The sequence below is a fragment of the Macaca fascicularis genome, chromosome 3 (genome assembly GCF_037993035.2).
Source record: "Macaca fascicularis isolate 582-1 chromosome 3, T2T-MFA8v1.1".
In the NCBI taxonomy this organism is placed as follows: Eukaryota; Metazoa; Chordata; class Mammalia; order Primates; family Cercopithecidae; genus Macaca; species Macaca fascicularis.
This window is the reverse complement of record NC_088377.1, coordinates 38753057-38770180: the sequence shown is the minus strand read 5'-3', so window position 1 is coordinate 38770180 and position 17124 is coordinate 38753057. Positions and strand designations below refer to the sequence as shown.

The 17124-nt window shown below is 54.3% G+C and overlaps 2 long non-coding RNA genes across 4 annotated transcripts in view; one reads left to right on the top strand and one right to left on the bottom strand.

Annotated features, from left to right (window-relative positions):
• LOC135970049 (uncharacterized) overlaps window positions 1-17124 on the bottom strand; it is a 50807-nt gene that overhangs the window by 11795 nt on the left and 21888 nt on the right. The window contains exons 2-3 of one of the 2 annotated variants that reach the window (XR_012433173.1): window positions 6386-6558; window positions 5712-6203 (exon numbers count right to left, since the gene is read on the bottom strand). This is a non-coding gene — a long non-coding RNA (uncharacterized lncRNA). Of the gene's footprint in view, window positions 1-5711; window positions 6204-6268; window positions 6559-17124 lie in introns of those variants that run through there. The other variant, XR_010585489.1, reaches the window with a different exon arrangement.
• On the top strand, window positions 1007-6265 carry LOC102141944 (uncharacterized). 2 transcript variants are annotated; one of them, XR_010585487.2, is made up of 4 exons: window positions 1007-1148; window positions 1852-2007; window positions 2966-3160; window positions 5868-6265. It is a non-coding gene; the product is annotated as an uncharacterized lncRNA (long non-coding RNA). The 2 variants fall into 2 exon arrangements; XR_012433172.1 differs by having other exon boundaries at window positions 1858-3160.

The window sequence follows — 17124 nt, the reverse complement described above, 5'->3', positions numbered from 1 at the left end:
CTATCTACCTATTAATCCATCCCTCCATTCATCTATCTGTCCATTTGTTTATCTATACATTCGTCTATCCACCATCTATCCATCCACATGTACATACATCATCTACCCTCCACCCATCCATACATTATCTACCCACCCATACATACATACAGACATACACACATCATTCCATCCATCCATCCATCCATGCATCCAAGCATTAATCTAGCCACACGCCCATCCATCCATCCATGTGTCTACATCTTCTCATCCATTCATTCATCCATCCACTCATTCCTAAACCACTGCTGAGCACCTGTTGTGTGCCTTTTCCCTCCCTCCAACTGGTTCCCTCACATCCTCCCCCAGTGACCAGCATCTTTTCCCTGAGGGCAGAGGCGTGGCCCCTCACAGTGCACAGCATCTGCTGGTATACAGCACATGCTCAAATAATGCGACCACTCAGTTAACACACAGAACTTGCTCCAAGCGACACGTGGCACATCTCCTTACAAAATGAATCTATCATAGTGACTGTTTTCAGAGGCTTTCCCAAACACAGTGTGATCTGGAACAAATTGTGAAGCCCACGAGCCTGGTGAAGTTTTCATTATTGAGCACCTGCTGTATACCTCCTTGAGCTGAGGAGAAGGATCAAGAGCTCATGGCCAAGAGGGGACCAGGCCCACCCACAAACACTGCGGATGTGGCAGGGATGTGGCAACGCAGAAAGGAGCCAGGGGCTGGGCTCCCAGCAATCTGGGGGCCACGGAGACTGGTTTGAGTGCAGGGGGAGTGGGCTAGGGCTAGCCCTGGTGGTAGGATTCACAGGTATCGGGCTCCTGGGCTGCAGCTGCTCTGTCACCTCCTGGCACTCAGGTGCATCAGTTCATTGTCCTCATGCCAGTGGTGGGGGCAGCCCTCATGCACAGGGTCTGAAAAATGCTCAGGTGTACCTGTAGTGTGTGAGAGGAAGGAGGCTGGCAAAGGTGCGCGTGGCCACCTCGCTAGGTGTGGGTCTTGAGGGAACTTCTGTCTCCTTTCAGGTGGCACAGAATGTGGACCTGTACACAGGCGACCCCAACCTGGGGCTGGAGCTGTTTGAGGCAGCTGGAGACATCTTCTTCAATGGGGCCTGGGAGCGGGAGGAAGGCATGTCCTTCTACCGGGTGAGCTGGCCTGTGGGCTGATGTGGGTGGGCCTCAGTGGGGCACCTGGAGGGCTGAGGCACAGGTGTGGCAGGGTAGAGGTCTCCCACCTGGAGGCAGGGCCACCCATGCACATGATGAGTTTCCAAGTGGTCTCACCGGGAATGATATTGACCATGCCCCTGCCCGAGACAAACGCTCGGGGCCTGGACGTGACAATGGTTCTACCCTTGTACCTGATGACCTCAAGCAACCATGAGTGAGAAGTCCTGTCCCCATCTTCCAGATGAGGAAACTGAGGCTCAGAGAGGCACAGGGACATGTCAAAGGACACACAGCATCAGTGGGAGACCCAGGTCTGCATGTACCCCGAAGTGGGACGGCTTCTCCCTTCCTCTGAGCTCACAGTGTTGCTCAGCCCTGGACACAGATAAATGTGGTGTTTTTAGAGCAGAGAGGAGTGCTGGCTCCCCCCAGTCAGACCCCCGGTGCCCAGGTGGGAGAGGCTGGTCTGAGGCTGTTGGGTGTAGCTGGATGGGCCTCAGGTGACTCTTCAGCCCCCAACTTGGTGTCTGAACTGTGTGTTATCCCAGAGCACAGAGCTGTGTCGAGGTGCAGGGGTAGCTGGGGCATGGGAAGCTCCAAGTACATGTTTGAGCTCTGAGGAGGGCGCTGGGCAAGGTGGGTGCTGTGGGAAACCTGACCCCACCTGCCTGTGTGGTAGGACCAGGCCCTGCCCCTGGACTGACTACGGGCAACCGCAAGGTGGAGCTGCAGCTTCAGCTGTGCAACAAGCTGGTGGCACTCCTGGCCACACTGGAGAAGCCCCAGGAGGGCTTGGAGTTTGCCTACATGGCCCTAGCACTCAGCATCACTCTGGGTAAGTCCCCTGAGCCCCCACCCTGCCAGGACCCACACTTTGCCAGAGCCCAGCCTCCAGGTCTGCAGGCCAGGAGCTGAAACAGCTGCTGGATTTTCCTGGTCTCCTGTCCAGGCAGGCAGATCTGCCCAACGGGCTTCCCCGTCCGGCTGTGGGGCACAGACCAAGGTCTCTCACGCAGTGCAGAGCTCCCTGCCTGCCTGAGCTCTGCTTCCTCTGCCTGTTCCTGTTGCTGACCACAAGGGCCGCCCAGTGTGCCGTCTGCCTTCCAGACATGCCAGGCATCTCGTTGGTCCCTGTGCCAGGCTGAGTGGCACATTCCCTTTCTCTTGTGCCCTTCCCACCATCATCAACCACACAGCTCTCTGGCTGATAAAATCCCAGTTCCCCTTACAGCAGTCTGCCCCTTAAGGCCGGGCATCCCTTGGTGCTGTGCCAGGGTCGTCTGTCCCCCTCCAGAGACAGGGAACCCTAGGCAGGCCACATGCCCCAGTGCCTTGTGCCCCGTGGCCCATTACACAGTAGGTGTGCAGCTGACTCCCCAAGGTAGGGGGCTCTGATCGTGCCACACCCAGGAGGAGTCGGATGTCACGTCTGTGGGTTGCCTGGAGCCGGGGAGCCCAGGAGCACCTGGACTGCATGGCTTTTGGGTTCTCCTGGTTAAAACCAGTGAGCAAAGGCAGGTGGCTCTGTGTAGACACAGAACTGGGCCATCCAAGTCCGACTTTCCAAAGCCTCACAGTAGACAGGGGCAGGCCTTATTAGTTCTGCTTTGCACATGGGAAAGTGAGTCTGGGAACCTGGAAGGGACTGGCCAGAGCTGCCCAGGTGACCACAGGTGCCTGGAGGCAAGCCAGGCATGCAGCCCCGGGGTCTGCATACCTGCTCCTGAGGGGCCTGAGCCCTCCCTGCCCCAGGGAGCCACGTCCTCACACCTGCACCTTTGGCCTGCACCCAGGGGACCAGTGAACGAGCGCATGGCCTACCACGGCTGGCCGCCCTGCACCACCGGCTGGGCCATGGCAAGCTGGTGGAGCACTTCTACCTCAAGGCCCTGTAGCTCTGCAACTCACCGCTGGAGTTCGACGAGGAGACCGTCTACTACGTGAACATGTATCTGGTTCTCGGTGACATCATCTTCTATGACCTGAAGGTAGGTGGCAGGGGTAGGGCACGGGGTGTTCCCAGACCCCTTGGAGTGGGATCTCCACCCACACCCCAGAGGCCTGGGTTCCAGCCTTCCTTAGGAATGGCCCAGTGGCCTCCCTGGAGCTCTGCACCCAGCTGGAGGAGCCGGCAAGGTTAGCAGATACAACCAAGCTCCCAAGATGGCCAGGCCCCACCCTCAAGAACTCAGTCTCAGCCAGGGAGGCTGACACATGAGTGGGCAATGGTGGCCTCTGGGTAAAGGAGGAGGATTGTAGTCAGGGGGGCCCTCCTGGAGGAGGTGACACCAAACTGAGTCTTGACAGTCAAGTGTCAAGTTGCATTTAACAAAGAAAACAGGGTTGGGAGAAGGACATTTCAGAGGACGGCATCATCCTCACATTGAATCCACGTTGCAAGATCCAACCCAAATCCTGGCGCCTCCTCTAGGAAGCCTGCCCAGGGTGCCAGCCTGCACTGAGTAACTCCTTCCTGGAGTCCCGAGACACTTTGAATCTTCACACCACCCAGGAAGGGTTGGGTGGGACCCCAGTGTCTTACCATTGGGTTCACAGACAGGGAAACCCCAGCTTAGGGCAGGTGTAGTGGGGCGGGGGCCCAGCCAGCCAGGCTGAGACCTTGCTGGGTCGGGTCTGTCTTGAGGGGAGGTGCTGTGCTCCCTCTGCCCCCAGCCCTGCAGGGGTAGAGAGCTGGGACTGGCAGACTCAGACCTGGGGTGTCTCCACCCCTCTGCCCAGCAGGCACCACCCCTCCTCAGCATCGCACCGGCACCTCGTCAGTGCTCCTTAGGGGCTGAGAGGCCAGGGCACTCCAGTCCAGGGGCCAAAATCTTGGGGGCCTTAGAACAACATGAGGAGCTGGGGCAGCCCTAAGACCTCGCCCCGTATCCCCCACCGCAGGCTTGGGGCTGCCCGGGAGGCCCTTGCCCAGTGCTGGCGACACCTGGTGATCAGAAGTGGTCCCTGTGGCCTCCCAAGTCCCAGCCAGACAGGGAGGTGCCAAGTGTCAGACCCAGAGGGACACTGCTCACTGCCCAGGGTCTCTCCTGGGACCCAAGGGGACCGACCTCCCAGAAGAGGCCTTTATCTCACTTGGTCAAGCCTGCCGCCCACTCCCCCTGTCCAGGAGAAAGGAAAGGGCCAAGTAGTACCTGAAAGGCCAAAGTCCACGGTTGGGGTCGAGGGGCAGAGGCCTCCTTCACCTCCTTCCCATGCACAGCCCTCTGGGCCTCATCGTGACTATGCTGTCAGCGCAGGCCAGCTTCCCACAGGGAGGCCCCCTCAGAATTCCCCAAGGGCGGCTGTCTTTCCAAGGCTACACCCTCCTCCTTGTATAGGAGACCCTGGACCCAGGGCCCAGAGGAGTGGGAGAAAAAGCCGGGCTGCATGGGGCCTGGAAGGCTGGCAGAGAAGCAGAGGTAAATGGGCATCTTTGCCGATTGCCTCTAAAATGGGGTCCCCTTTAGTCTACACGTGAGAGTGAGCCCTGGAATAGGGTGGATTAGATGTGTCCTGGCTCAGCCTGCTGCTCATTAGCTGCTTCACACACTACAGGCACATGGAAATGCACACGCAAATGCACATGCACACACAGGCGCCCACACACAGACACGTGCACACACACAGGCACACAAACACGCACAGGCACACACACAAGCACACGCAGAGACATATGCTTTGGCTGGCTCCTTCCTGTTTAGTTGGGAAGCCCCCACCCCTTCAGGAAGCCTTTGCCTTCCATCCCCGGCTGAGTCTGGGGTCTCCTGGGCTTCCCTCTGCCACAGCCCGGGCCACCCTGTGTGGTCAGTGTTCACTCCCAGGTCCCTCAGACTGGGATCAAGGACGTTAGGCTCAGCCACACACCCAGCACAGAGTCCAGTGTTCGGCTGGGCGGGGGCCATTGGATGAGCAGTGGCGGTGACTCGGGACCTTCTCACGCCCCTGCTCTGTGTGTGGGGCGGGGCAGTGAGAGAATGGACTGCTGCATCTTGGACTTTCTCATTGGCCCTGGGAGCCATCTTGAGATGGCAAAGAGGAACAGGCCAGGCATGGGTCTTAGAGAGGTCCCTTGGGTGACCCCCATGTGGAAGAGGTGCCAGGTGGGGGATGGGAGGGTCAAGGAGGAGGTCTGGGAGACGGCATCCCAACCCAGGGATGGTGAGTTTGAGCCAAAGATGCATTGAAAACAGGAGTGGATGTCTGGGGAGTCACACTCCATCAATATTTCAGGGAACATTGCCAGAGAGGATACCTGTGAGATGGTTTTGTACCTGGCCTGTCCCGTGGAGGGCCTGGAAATGGTCAGCATGGACAGGGGCCAGAGGGGAGCCTGGGTCACTCAACGCTGTGCCCCTGCTGTGGCTTGGAGCCACGAGTCCTGCATGGAACTGTCAGAGCAGGCAGGATCTGCCCTGACCTCAGCCCATGGGGAAAGCAGCCACTGCCTACAGAGAGGGTGGGACTGGGGCAGGAGGCTTGGGGTGAGTGGGGCGTAGGGACACTCAGGAAGGCTTCCAGGGGTGTCAGGGTCATCCCCACCTCCTGCAGCTGAGACCACAGCAGTGTCACAGGCTTCGGGGCTCATGGGGTGAGCCAGCATTGGCTGGACATGTGGAATGACCTGGAGACAGGAACGGCCTCTGGGAAGACGGGCTCCGAGTCCCCCTTTTGCTGAGCATGGCCTGTCCCCTTCAGGACCCGTTTGATGCAGCCGGGTACTACCAGCTGGCCCTGGCAGCCGCCATGGACCTGGGCAACAAGAAGGGCACAGCTGAAGACCTACACGCAGCCGGCCACCATCTCCCACAACTTCCTCCTGGACTGTGAGAAGTTTATCCTCTTCTACCAGAAGGCCAGGACCTTCACCACAGAGCTCAACATCTGCAGGGTCAACCTACCTCCTCTGCCACTCTGCGGGTGGGCCCCCTGGTTGGCCCTCAGCCACCCTCGCTGAGGACAGCATACAAGGGAATGGGTTTTGTGCAAGGAGGATGGTCTCCTGCCTCTCCTGGTGTCTCCGTGGCTCATTTTCTGGGAAATGGAGGCATGAAAGCAGGGTTCAAATAGCAATAAATGTTTTTTTTGCAATAACATACCGAAGTCCCCAGGGCATCCTTCTCTGTGTGCTTCCTGGGCTGTGTCTACGGGCCAGCTCCTTCCCTGGTGACAGCTCTCTTATCTTGGGGATGAGAAGGACCCTGAGTCCAACAGACCTGGCCAGGTCACCATGAGCCTCGGTTTCCTCGGCGGCCAGACGGGAGATGGTGGTGGAACTCCCTGGGCAGCTCCCTGCTCTCCCTGCTCAGAGCTCTTACTGTACGTCTCGTGCCGCCGTTGCCTTTAACCTTCAGGCCACTGTGATCGGATGTGGGGGCTGCTAGTGTCCCTGTTCACCATTGAAGAAATAGAGGCACAGAGAGGTTAGGTGTCTGGCCCACCGTCACACAGCAGGTAGGGGCAGAGACGCAGAGCCCAGTACACTGACCACCACACCACCCTGCCAGCCTGTAGCCTGGATGGTGTCCCCCATTGGGACCCAAAGTCAGCTCCTGGACCTCTCTTGTGGTGTCAGGAGAGCCACAGGCCAGTGAGGGTGGCGAAGGGGATCCCTCACTCAGTGTCCTCTGCTCTCAGATTTGGTTGGGCCGAGCCTGGCCAGTCCCACCTCTGGCCACTGGTCAGCCCTGCAGGAAGTGAGATGCAGGGTTCTCCGCCTGTGTAGACGCTGCTACCCAGTATTGAAAGCCTTATCTGGGCTGACCCCAGCCATCCCCACATGCCCCTCCCCTTCCGGCCCCTGGCCCTCATCCTAGTCCCAGGAATCCCAGGTTTTCCTTCTTGGAATCTCTTGGCCCCAGGGAACACGGCTCACACGGTCTCTTTGCCAGTTTACGCAAGAAAACCGAGGTTCAGAGACTATGGGTGTCCCACGTGATTCTCACATACACTGCACTCTCCCAGGCCCCTTTTTTACACACTTTAAATGAGGTGACTTTCACATCGCATGCAATTAACTATTTCAACGCAATTAATGTGGTGGCATTTGTGCATTCACAGTCCTGTGCAACCACTCTCGCCATCTAGTTTCAAAATGTATTCATCTCCCCAGAAGAAACCTCCCATCCTCACTAAGCAGTTACCCCTTCTTGGTATCCCCCAAGCCCCTCGTTTAACGGAAGGGGAAACTGAGGTCCGGAGAGAGACTTGCCAGTGGGCGGAGCTCTGATAATAAGGAATCAGGCACCCATCTGCTGGTTCAGTCCTGGGTTGGTTTCCACCCAGCAGAGGTGACAGAATCAAGAGGTTCTGGGACCCCATGCTTGCAGCCAGAGCCCTACCCTGAGCCTCCCCACCAGGGGGCAGCAGAGAGCTTTCCAGAACCGGCCGTGCGGCTGGCGGGAAGCAGCAGCTCAGAGCTGCTGACAAACCTCATGTAGACCCCAGATCGCCGTCTCTGTGGGTTGGGCTTGGGAATTGGAGAGGAGGCTGCATGATTGGAAACGTGAAGACAGCACGGCCTGGCTGGAGCAGCTGGAAGCGCCGTCACGTTGACTGAGGACACAGACCTCCTGCCTACTGGGCCGGGCCTGCAGCCATTCTTCTCGGGGTGGGGCCCCCAGGTCCGGGTTGCTCTTGGTCCCCGACCTGCCTCAGAGCCTGGGGAGCTTTGGAACTCTGCCTCCCCATTTCCACCCACCCTGACTGGTGCCATGAGGGGCCTGGATCCTGGGATCCTGTTCCTCTTGGGCAGCAGAGACTGGGGGACCAGAGGAGATGATGGGTCTTCAAGCCCCACATTCAAAGCCCAGCCCACCACTGACAGTCTGGGGGTTCGGGATGAGGGAGTTGATGTCTCTGAGCCCCAGTTTTGCCATCACTAAAATGAGGCCGACATACTGGGGCAGAGTGCCAGTCCCCGGGCTAACAGAGACCTGTTTCCTACTGAAAATACCTCTTACTTCTAGGAACAGCTCCAACAACCACACTAGAGAACACTCTACCCAGGCCAACTTGTCAGAGGCACGTGAACCAGAGCGACTCCATCTTGAATTGGGGCTGGGTAAAGGGATGCTGAGACCTACTAGGCCGCATTCCCAGGAGGCTAGGCATTCTTAGTCACAGGATGAGATAGGAAGTCGGCACAAGATACAGGTCATAAAGACCTTGCTGATAAAGCAGTTTGCAGTAAAGTCGGCCAAAGCCCACCAAACCCAAGATGGCCACGAGAGTGACCTCTGATTGTCCTCACGGCTCATTATATGCTAATTATAATGCATTAGCTGCTACAAGACACTCCCACCAGCGCCACGACAGTTTACAGATGCCATGGCAACATCTGGAGGTTACCCTACGTGGTCTCAGAAGGGAGGGCAGAAACTCTCAGTTCTGTGAATTGCGCACCCCTTTCCTGGAACACTCATGAATAGTCCAAAACTTGTTTAGCGTATGATCAAGAAATAACCATGAAAATAGGCAACCAGCAGCCTTTGGCACCACTCTGCCTATGGAGCAGCCATTCTTTCTTTTCTCTTTTTTTTTTTTTTTTTTTTGAGATGGAGTCTTGCTCTGTTGGCCGAACTAGAATGCAGTGACATGATCTTGGCTCACTACAACCTCCACCTCTTGGGTTCAAGCGATTTTCCTGCCTCAGTCTTCCTAGTAGCTGGGATTACAGGCACCTGCCACCACGCCCAGTTAATTTTTTGTATTTTAATGGGGACAGGGTTTTGCCATGTTGGACCAGGCTGGTCTCGAACTTCTCACCTCAGGTGATCCACCTTCCTCGGCATCCCAAAGTTATAGGATTACAGGAGTGAGCCGCTGCGCCCAGCCAGAGTAGCCATTCTTTTATTCCTTTTCTTTCCTAATAAACTTGCTTTCACTTTATGGACTCGCCCCGAATTCTTTCTTCTGTGAGATCCAGGAAACCTCTCTTGAAGTCTGGATCGGAACCGCTTTCCAGTAACAAACTTGCTTAACCTCTCAGACCCTTCGTCTCTTCATCTGTAACCAAAGACAAAGCCTCCCACGAGGTTCCAAAAGTGTGGAGAGAATGCATGGGAAACGAGGGGCACAGAGTTGGTGTGCAGAACCATATCACAGACTGGGTGTCAAGCCACTGTCATACTGGAAGTAATATCATGCTCTCCCCCACAAGTTATGAGGAACAATATCATAGGGGGGTGTGTACCTTCTCCGGTAGTGGGAGTAGTATCATCATCTCTTCCTTTAGATGACAGAAACAATATCACAGGTGGGTATACACCCCGTGTGTTTTTGGAAGCAATGTCATTCTCTCTTCTTCTAGGTTTTACGATTCATATCACAGGTGGGGTGTACACCCCTTAGTATATTGGATGGCGTCTCATCCTCTTTCAACCTGTATCTTTAGAACAATATCCCATGGGGGTTGTATATCTCTTCAATATTGTTAGTAATACCATCTTCTCCTTTCCTGGATATAAGAAACAATATCACAGGAGGTGTGTACACCCCTTGCAATGTTGGTAGTAATATCATCTCTCCCCTGTGGTTATTAAGGACAAAATCCCAGGGTGGCTGTACGGTTCCTACTTTATTGGGAGTAATATCATCCATTCACCCCCTGGATATCAGGAACCATATCACAGAAGAGGTGTCCACCCCCTTCGATATTATCACCCATGTCATATTCTTCCCGCCTGGATATTAGGAACGATACCCCGGGGTTGGGGGCGGTGTACACCCACTGCGATATCGAAAGTAAAATCAGCCTCTTTCCCGCTGGATATTAGGAACTCTATCACAGGTGTGGGCGCACCTTCTGGGATATTGGGAGTACTATCAGCCTCCACACTGCTGCATATTAGGAACAACATACAGGGGGCAGGGTGGTTACACCCCCTGTGATATTGAGAGCAATATTCTGGTCTTACCCCTGTACATTAGAAACTACATCACAGGGGTCTGTACACCTTCAACGATATTGGGATTCATGTTATCCTCTCTCCCACTGAATGTCAAAAACGATATCACATAAAGGTGTACACCCCCTGCGATATGGCCAGTAACATCATCGTCTCTACCTTTGGATACTAGGAACAACATCACGGAAGGTGTGTACACTCCACTGCAATATTGGGCATAATGTTATCCTCTCTTCCCCTGGATATTAGAAACGATATCCCTGGTGGAGGGAGATGGAGTACATTAAGAACAACATCACTGGCTGGGTGTACTCCCCCTGCGATATTGGGTGTAGTATCATCCTCTCTTCCCTAGGATATTAAGAATAATATCACAGGAGGGGTATACAGCCACAGTCCCTGTGTTATTGGGAGTAATAGTGTCTTCTCCCACTCTAGATATAAGGAAAAATATCCCAGGGTTTGTGTACATCCCTTGTGATATTGAGTATATTGTCATCGTCACCCAACATGGATATTGGGTGCAGTGTCTCAGGGGGGTGTACACCTTCTTCGATATTGGGAGTAATATCATCCCCTCCCCACAGGATCGTAGGCTAAATATCGAAGGGGTTTTACCACTCGTGCGATATGGGCAGTAATATCATGCTATCCCCACCTGGATGTTAGGAACTATATCACAGGCGGCTATACACTTCTTGGCATATTGGGAGTCTTATCATCCTCTCCCATCTTGGATATTATGAAAAATATTAGAAACGAGGTGTACACCTGCTGAGATATTGAGAGTAATATTATGCTCTCCTCTTTGGGATATTAGGAACAATATCGCAGGAGGTGTGTGCAAACCCTGCGATATTGGGAGTAATATCATTCTCTCCCCTTGAATATAAGAAACAATATCACAGGAGGATGTACTCCCCCTGTGATACTAGGAGTCATATCATGTTGTTTGGAACAATAGCACAGTGGGTGTGTAAAATTCCTGCGATATTGCCACTAGTATTATCTTCTCCATCCCAGTATATAAGGAACAATATCACAAGGTGATGTACACCCCTGTGATATTGGGGGTAATATCTTCCTCTTCCCTGCTGGCTTTTACTAATATCTTCCTCTCCCCGGCTGGATGTGAGGGAAAATATCACAGTGGAGATCCACGCCCCTTGCGATATTGGGAGTAATATCATCCTCTCGTACCCTAGATAGAAGGAACAAGATGATCGAAAGGATGTACACACACTGCGGTAGTTTCAATAATGTCATCCTCTACCCTCTGGTTATTAGGAAAAACATCATAGAGGAATGTACACTTTCTGCAATATTGGGAGTAATATCATCTTCTCCCTGCCGGATATGAGGAACAAGCCTATTAATTATTAATAAATATAATAAAAATTAGTAATCATCGACATTAATAATGACAAAGATACTAAATATTAATACTGATTCAGAATATTAACGATGAGTATTAATATTAACACTATTAATAAAATAATGATATCAACAATTAATCTTACTTAAATCAATACTAAGTGATGCTGGCAAAAAAAAATATTAAAAATTAGTAACATTAATAAATGATATAATTATTAAAAATTAATTTTTGTCATCCATCATCTATTTAAAATAATTATCCATATTGTAAAATATTAATTAATAGTATTATTGATAATTATGACAATCGATTCTTGATGTTTAAGAATTATATCACTGTTTCCTGAGCAATACACTGAAGGTGTACACCCGTCTGTGAAAGAGTTCATTATTTCCAGAGGGGGAGACGATATTACTCACAATATCTTAAACAGGCTATGAGTCCACCATGGCTCCCAATAGCTAAGGGGAGGAGAAGGGGTGGCTATTGGGCCCCACCTCGCGGGGCCTCTGCAAAGCCTCTACCTGGGCTTCAGCTCCCACCCCGGCACCCTCCAATCTTTTCACACAGACTGGAGAGCTATCTATAAAAAACATTCATCTGATCCATTGAAAACTCTTTGCTCACTTCAAGTACACGTCAAGCCTTTCTCGAGGTTCCCTGCTCCGCCTGGTTCTGACACCAGGTCCCGCTCTAGCTCCAGCCACCCCAGGTCCTCCTGGGGCCTCTGGATATGCTGGCCGCTGTGTGCATCACATTCAGGCACAGTGATGGGCGGCAGAGCGACCCCCAAAGGAATCCCGGTCCCAATCCCTGGAACCTGGGACTGTTCCCTCATGCGGTGATAAAGGTGAATTCTGAGGACAACCCAGGTGGGCCCTAAGTGCCACGACCTGCATCGGCAGATGAGGGGTGCAGAGGCTGAAGGCCCTGGAGCAGGATGCTGCACACCCACATGGGAGGAGGCGGCGCCAGGGAACAAGGCGTGCAAGGCCCGCAGCTCTGCGCACCTGAATGGGCCACGAGGGCCTCTCCTGGAGCAAACACTCTGGTCTCAGTCCATGGCTCCTGCCCTCCAGAGCTGTGGGAGAGTGAGTATTATTTTCCAGCCCCAGGTGTGTGGTCAGGGTCTCAGCGGCCACGGGACACACACAGGCACCTTCCTCAGCTCTCACCCAGAGGGAAATGTCATTTCCTCAGGAAAACGCCGCCTGGTTTCTAGGAGTGCAAAGTTCCCTCTGTCAGGGGCTCTCGGGGCACCCCATGTCCTCTCTTCATAGAAATCACCCAGGTGTCTCTCCCTGCAGTTACCTCGTGGTTATTTCACTTGCAGTCCGCACTAGGCTGCAAATTCCATGAGGGCAGGAACTGTGGGCTGGGCTTACACCACTGCACCATCAACAGGACCCGGCCGAGCCCAAACAGCAGGCGCTCAAGAAATACTTGTCTCTGAATGACATAAGCACAGTATTCCTCAGCCAGTCGTCTGTCCGTCCGTCCGTCCGTCCTGGTCAAGGGCTGATCCTGCAGGATTCCCTAACCGGCCTCCATGGGACTCAGCCAAGAGTAAAAACATGAAGTGGGGGTGTGGACTTGAGACTGGGAGCCACATGAGAGTCTGTGCATGAAAGTTTAACACCCACTGGGAAATTTTCACTTGAGTACCTCGGATGAAATTTAAAAGCGCACTTTGTTGAATAAACATAGGCTTGATTCAACCATTCCAACCTATACTTCGTTTTTTGACAGATTCTTTTCTTCCCAAAATAATTGGTTGATGTATTCAAAACTGAATACGGGCTCTAGTTAGAGGGCCACTTTGCATTGTGTAGAAGCCGAGATGGGGAGAGAAACAGGCAATGGGAAGAATTCCCGTCTTTGTGCTTAGGAAGGACGGAGGACAGAAACCCGTCAAGGGTCCAAAGAGCCCACAACTGCCTTCTTGAAGGGCCAGTGTAGAATTCTGAGGGTTTCACTGTTCCACCTGTACTGGGTGGGTCTCTAATTGCGATCTAAGACTTAAGATGCCGTAAGGCTTTAAGACTTGCCCTTTGTCTTAGAGAATCCTGGGCATGGGAAGGAAAATGTGGGTGGGGCATCAGGATCCTCAGAGGCACAAAGCCTCATGGGTTATTTTTCCAACTGAATCTCCCCCGCAGCCCATCCTGAGGTGGGGAATTACTGTCACTCATTCAAAGAATGACATCCATCGCTTAATAGCAAAAGAATTCTGCAGGCAAAGCAGCTCTCCCAAGAGGCTGATTTGTGCCCAAGAGTGTCTAAGTTCTGGTCCCGCCAGGCTGCTGCTGTGGGTGCGTGGAACAGCGCAGCCCTGACACCTGAGCCACGCCCACGACCGTGTGCTCCTCTCAGTGTAAACGCAGTGACAGCTGGGATGGAAGAATCCGCCTTTGCTGGAGCTTAGATACAGCTTTCCTGAACTCTCTCCTCATTACCTAGATGGCATCTGAAGCCTGAATTAGCTTCTAAAAATAGCAAGTCACTCCAGCCGTGACTCGGGCAATTAGTCAAAGTAGCACTGACAAGAAAAAGGCCAATCCCAAGCATGGCCCTGCGTGGACAGCAGCTGTGAGTGGCACTCGTCAGGCAGAGCCTGTGACCTCAGCCATTCTTGCCACACAATGGGATGCGCCTGGCAGATACAACCCCCTGAAAGGGCACACACACGATCCTGCTAGGAAATTCCCCAAGGAGTCCCATGGGAGCGAGAGCCCCAGGCTACAGTTCAAACATCACCAGCACTTTGCTCTGTGGGTGTAAAGAACTATAAATTAGTGGTGAAAGATAAGGTGGCATTTGCTACAGCGTTAAGGTAGAAAAAAGCCACTGACTTCTCTGTGAGAACCACCTTGCTCTGTGAATCTGCAGGGAGACCAGTTTTCCCATGACTGGTATCCCTCACGACAGCCGAGCCTCTACTGAAGTCGGTGGCCAGACGGGGCAGGGGGTGGGGGTCCCGCCCCTGCTACAGCAAGGGACCTGCAGCAAAGCACAGCCGCTGGCCGGGGTAGTGCTGCGCCGCATGTGTGGACATCTACAAGGTGCTAAAGGAGAGCGAAGCCAGCGATGGCTGGAACCCAATGGCATTCAATGAACAGGGGTCAAGCACGGGGCCCAAGAAAGTCCAGGGAACGAGTCGGGGCCAGCCTCTGCAAGGGAACTGGGCCAGCACAGCACCAGGGAACGCAACAAGGAGAAGTCCAGGAGAGAGATGGCCCTCAGCTCGAGTGTGCGGCACAGGAGGCTGCAGCCGACCTCACGGCCCCTCTGCTCCCTTCCCTGCACTGGAAGTCAGTTCTGAAGAACCCGGAACAGAACTGCTGTTTTCCGAGGTTCTGTGCCAAGCTGAACTAAGGAGTCTCCAACAGGGCTGGGAGTTTTCACCGCAAACTCCGGAGGTGGTTTGGACGTGAACATCTAAGGTAAAGGCCAGCGGCTGCTCTTCAGAAGGCACCAGGCAGCCAAGCCACTGATACGACCCTACTTGCCAAGATGGCCACCGTCCCGTCTGCAGCTGAGTGAGGACCCTCTCTGCAGCAAAGGCCTGTGGAACTCCCACAGGTCCTCATGTCCAGTTCATGACCATAGAGGTGGGTCAGCTTATCAGGGACCGGAGGGGCCACCATGCGGGTGTCAGCACCACGCCCATGACCGGCAGGATCCACTCCTCCCAAAGCACATGTTGGTGAAGCTACCTGCCCAGGAGGGCTTGCTTTCAGCTCTCTCAAGAACCTCTCGTCTCACCAGGAAGGCTGTGGTTCCAGGCAGCGGCCCCCAGTGGACACGGCTGTGTCCCAGAGCTCGTACATACCAGGCACTCAAACCCCTTTCTGCAGGCTCCCACAGCTGGCCCTGCAGCCTCGCTAATCAACGCAGGCAGGAGAGGCAGGCTCCAGAGAAATGGTGCTCACCGCTCCCCTAGTCTAGGTGCGATAGAGACAAGACCCTGAGAACTGAATATATCATCTCACTTTTAATCAATAAAGACAGATTCTCCCTAAGGCAGAGAAGCTAAAAAATTTACCCTGTTCTGTCCAGTGTGACCGACATAAAGTCAAGCTAATAAAGAGTGGGGGTGGGGGGTGGAGAAGAGTAATAATAAATCTGGCTCATTCTTAGCACAGAAGAAACAAATTGCCAAAATAAGTGAAAGAAAGCAATGGGAGGAAACGGGGTTCTCTTACCCAGACAACAGCATTCAGGCCAGTGTCAGCGCCCAGGCTTATTTCTGTGCCCGGGACATTGTTGCTGATCGTGGCCGGCACCACACACAGGGGGATGCAAAGCTCCTGGCGGCGGCCTCACACCTCGGCCATGTCGCACGCGCTTTTGTAAGCCTGAAGCAGCAGGGCCAAGCGGTTAGCAGGGGGTGCCGCGTGCTCACCTGCCAGCCCCAGGGCCTGCGCTGCGGTCCAGGAAGGGACAGAAGGGGCCTGAATCACCAGGGGAAGCCGGTTCATGCGGGTCAAGGGGCCGAGGGGAGCTCTGGAGGCCGTGCGGTAGCAGGACAGGCCTCAGCGACACAGGGGGCTGCCTGGGCACAGCCCAGGTCCTCGTGAAAGGGGAGGCCTGCAGGCAGCACAGCAGGGTGGGTGTGAGGCAGGCAGCAGCGCAGGTTGTAGGCAGTGGCGAGTTAGTCACGAGCAGGACAGCTCAGCTCTCGGCATCTCATCGTGGGTAAGGGAGGCCAGGGCGATCAGCAGGTTGAAAGGCAAAGCCAGTCCTATAGCTTTCTGCAGGCAGGCCACGACCAGTGGGATGGGGCCCACAGCTGTAAGGACCACACCAAGTGACAGCCTTCATCGTGCAGAGGCAGCCTCCACACTCAGGCAGGGAAGGAGGCATGCAGCTGGATTACCGGTGGGCCACACTCAGCCCCACGCCACATCTCTGCTCACCAGCAGGAAGCCACACACAAAGCCACACAGGCGAGCAAGAGCCCGAGTTGCTGCTCTGGGGTTCCACTGGGAAATGGGTTCTGGTGTCAAAAAGGGGAGCGGTTCCGAAGCCCATGTGCACCGGGGTTTTCCAGACTCCACCTCAACGTGATAACCAAGGTAACAGCAGGACAGGTCTACACGCTCACTGTTCCCACCTCCAAGCGGCCCCACACAGCAAAGTATTTTTGTCATCCACTTGGCGGCAAAACCAACTGTTTATGGACTTGGACTTGTCCCGCTTACTGTGAATATCCCCACATCTGCTGCAGAAATGCTACTGTTGGGACGCAGGGCCGGGCCCACATTGCCCCAGGAGAGTTGAACAGTGAGTGACCCAGGCTCTGCAGCCCTGGTGCAACCCGAAGCATTGTGGGCCGAGGGCTTCGGACAGTGGGTGGAGATCTGTGGCAGATGAGTTCACAGCGTGGTGGGTAGGAGGGTAAGGTGGATGGGTCAGTGCTGGGCGACCACGAGGTGAGCTGTGAGCAGGGTCCCCCACACCCCATGGCATGGCCTCCACGTCCTCCCAGGCCCAGCACATGCCCAGCTCTTGGGCTGCTCTGTACAGGCTCTGCCTTGCAGGCTCTGGCCATGGCAGTTTGTGCAGGACTTCCATCCAAATGCCAGCCTGCTTGCCAGCCAGAAACACTCATCTGGGGGATACTCCCTGGTCTGGTGCCCAGGATGTGGCCCCGTCAGCACCACCA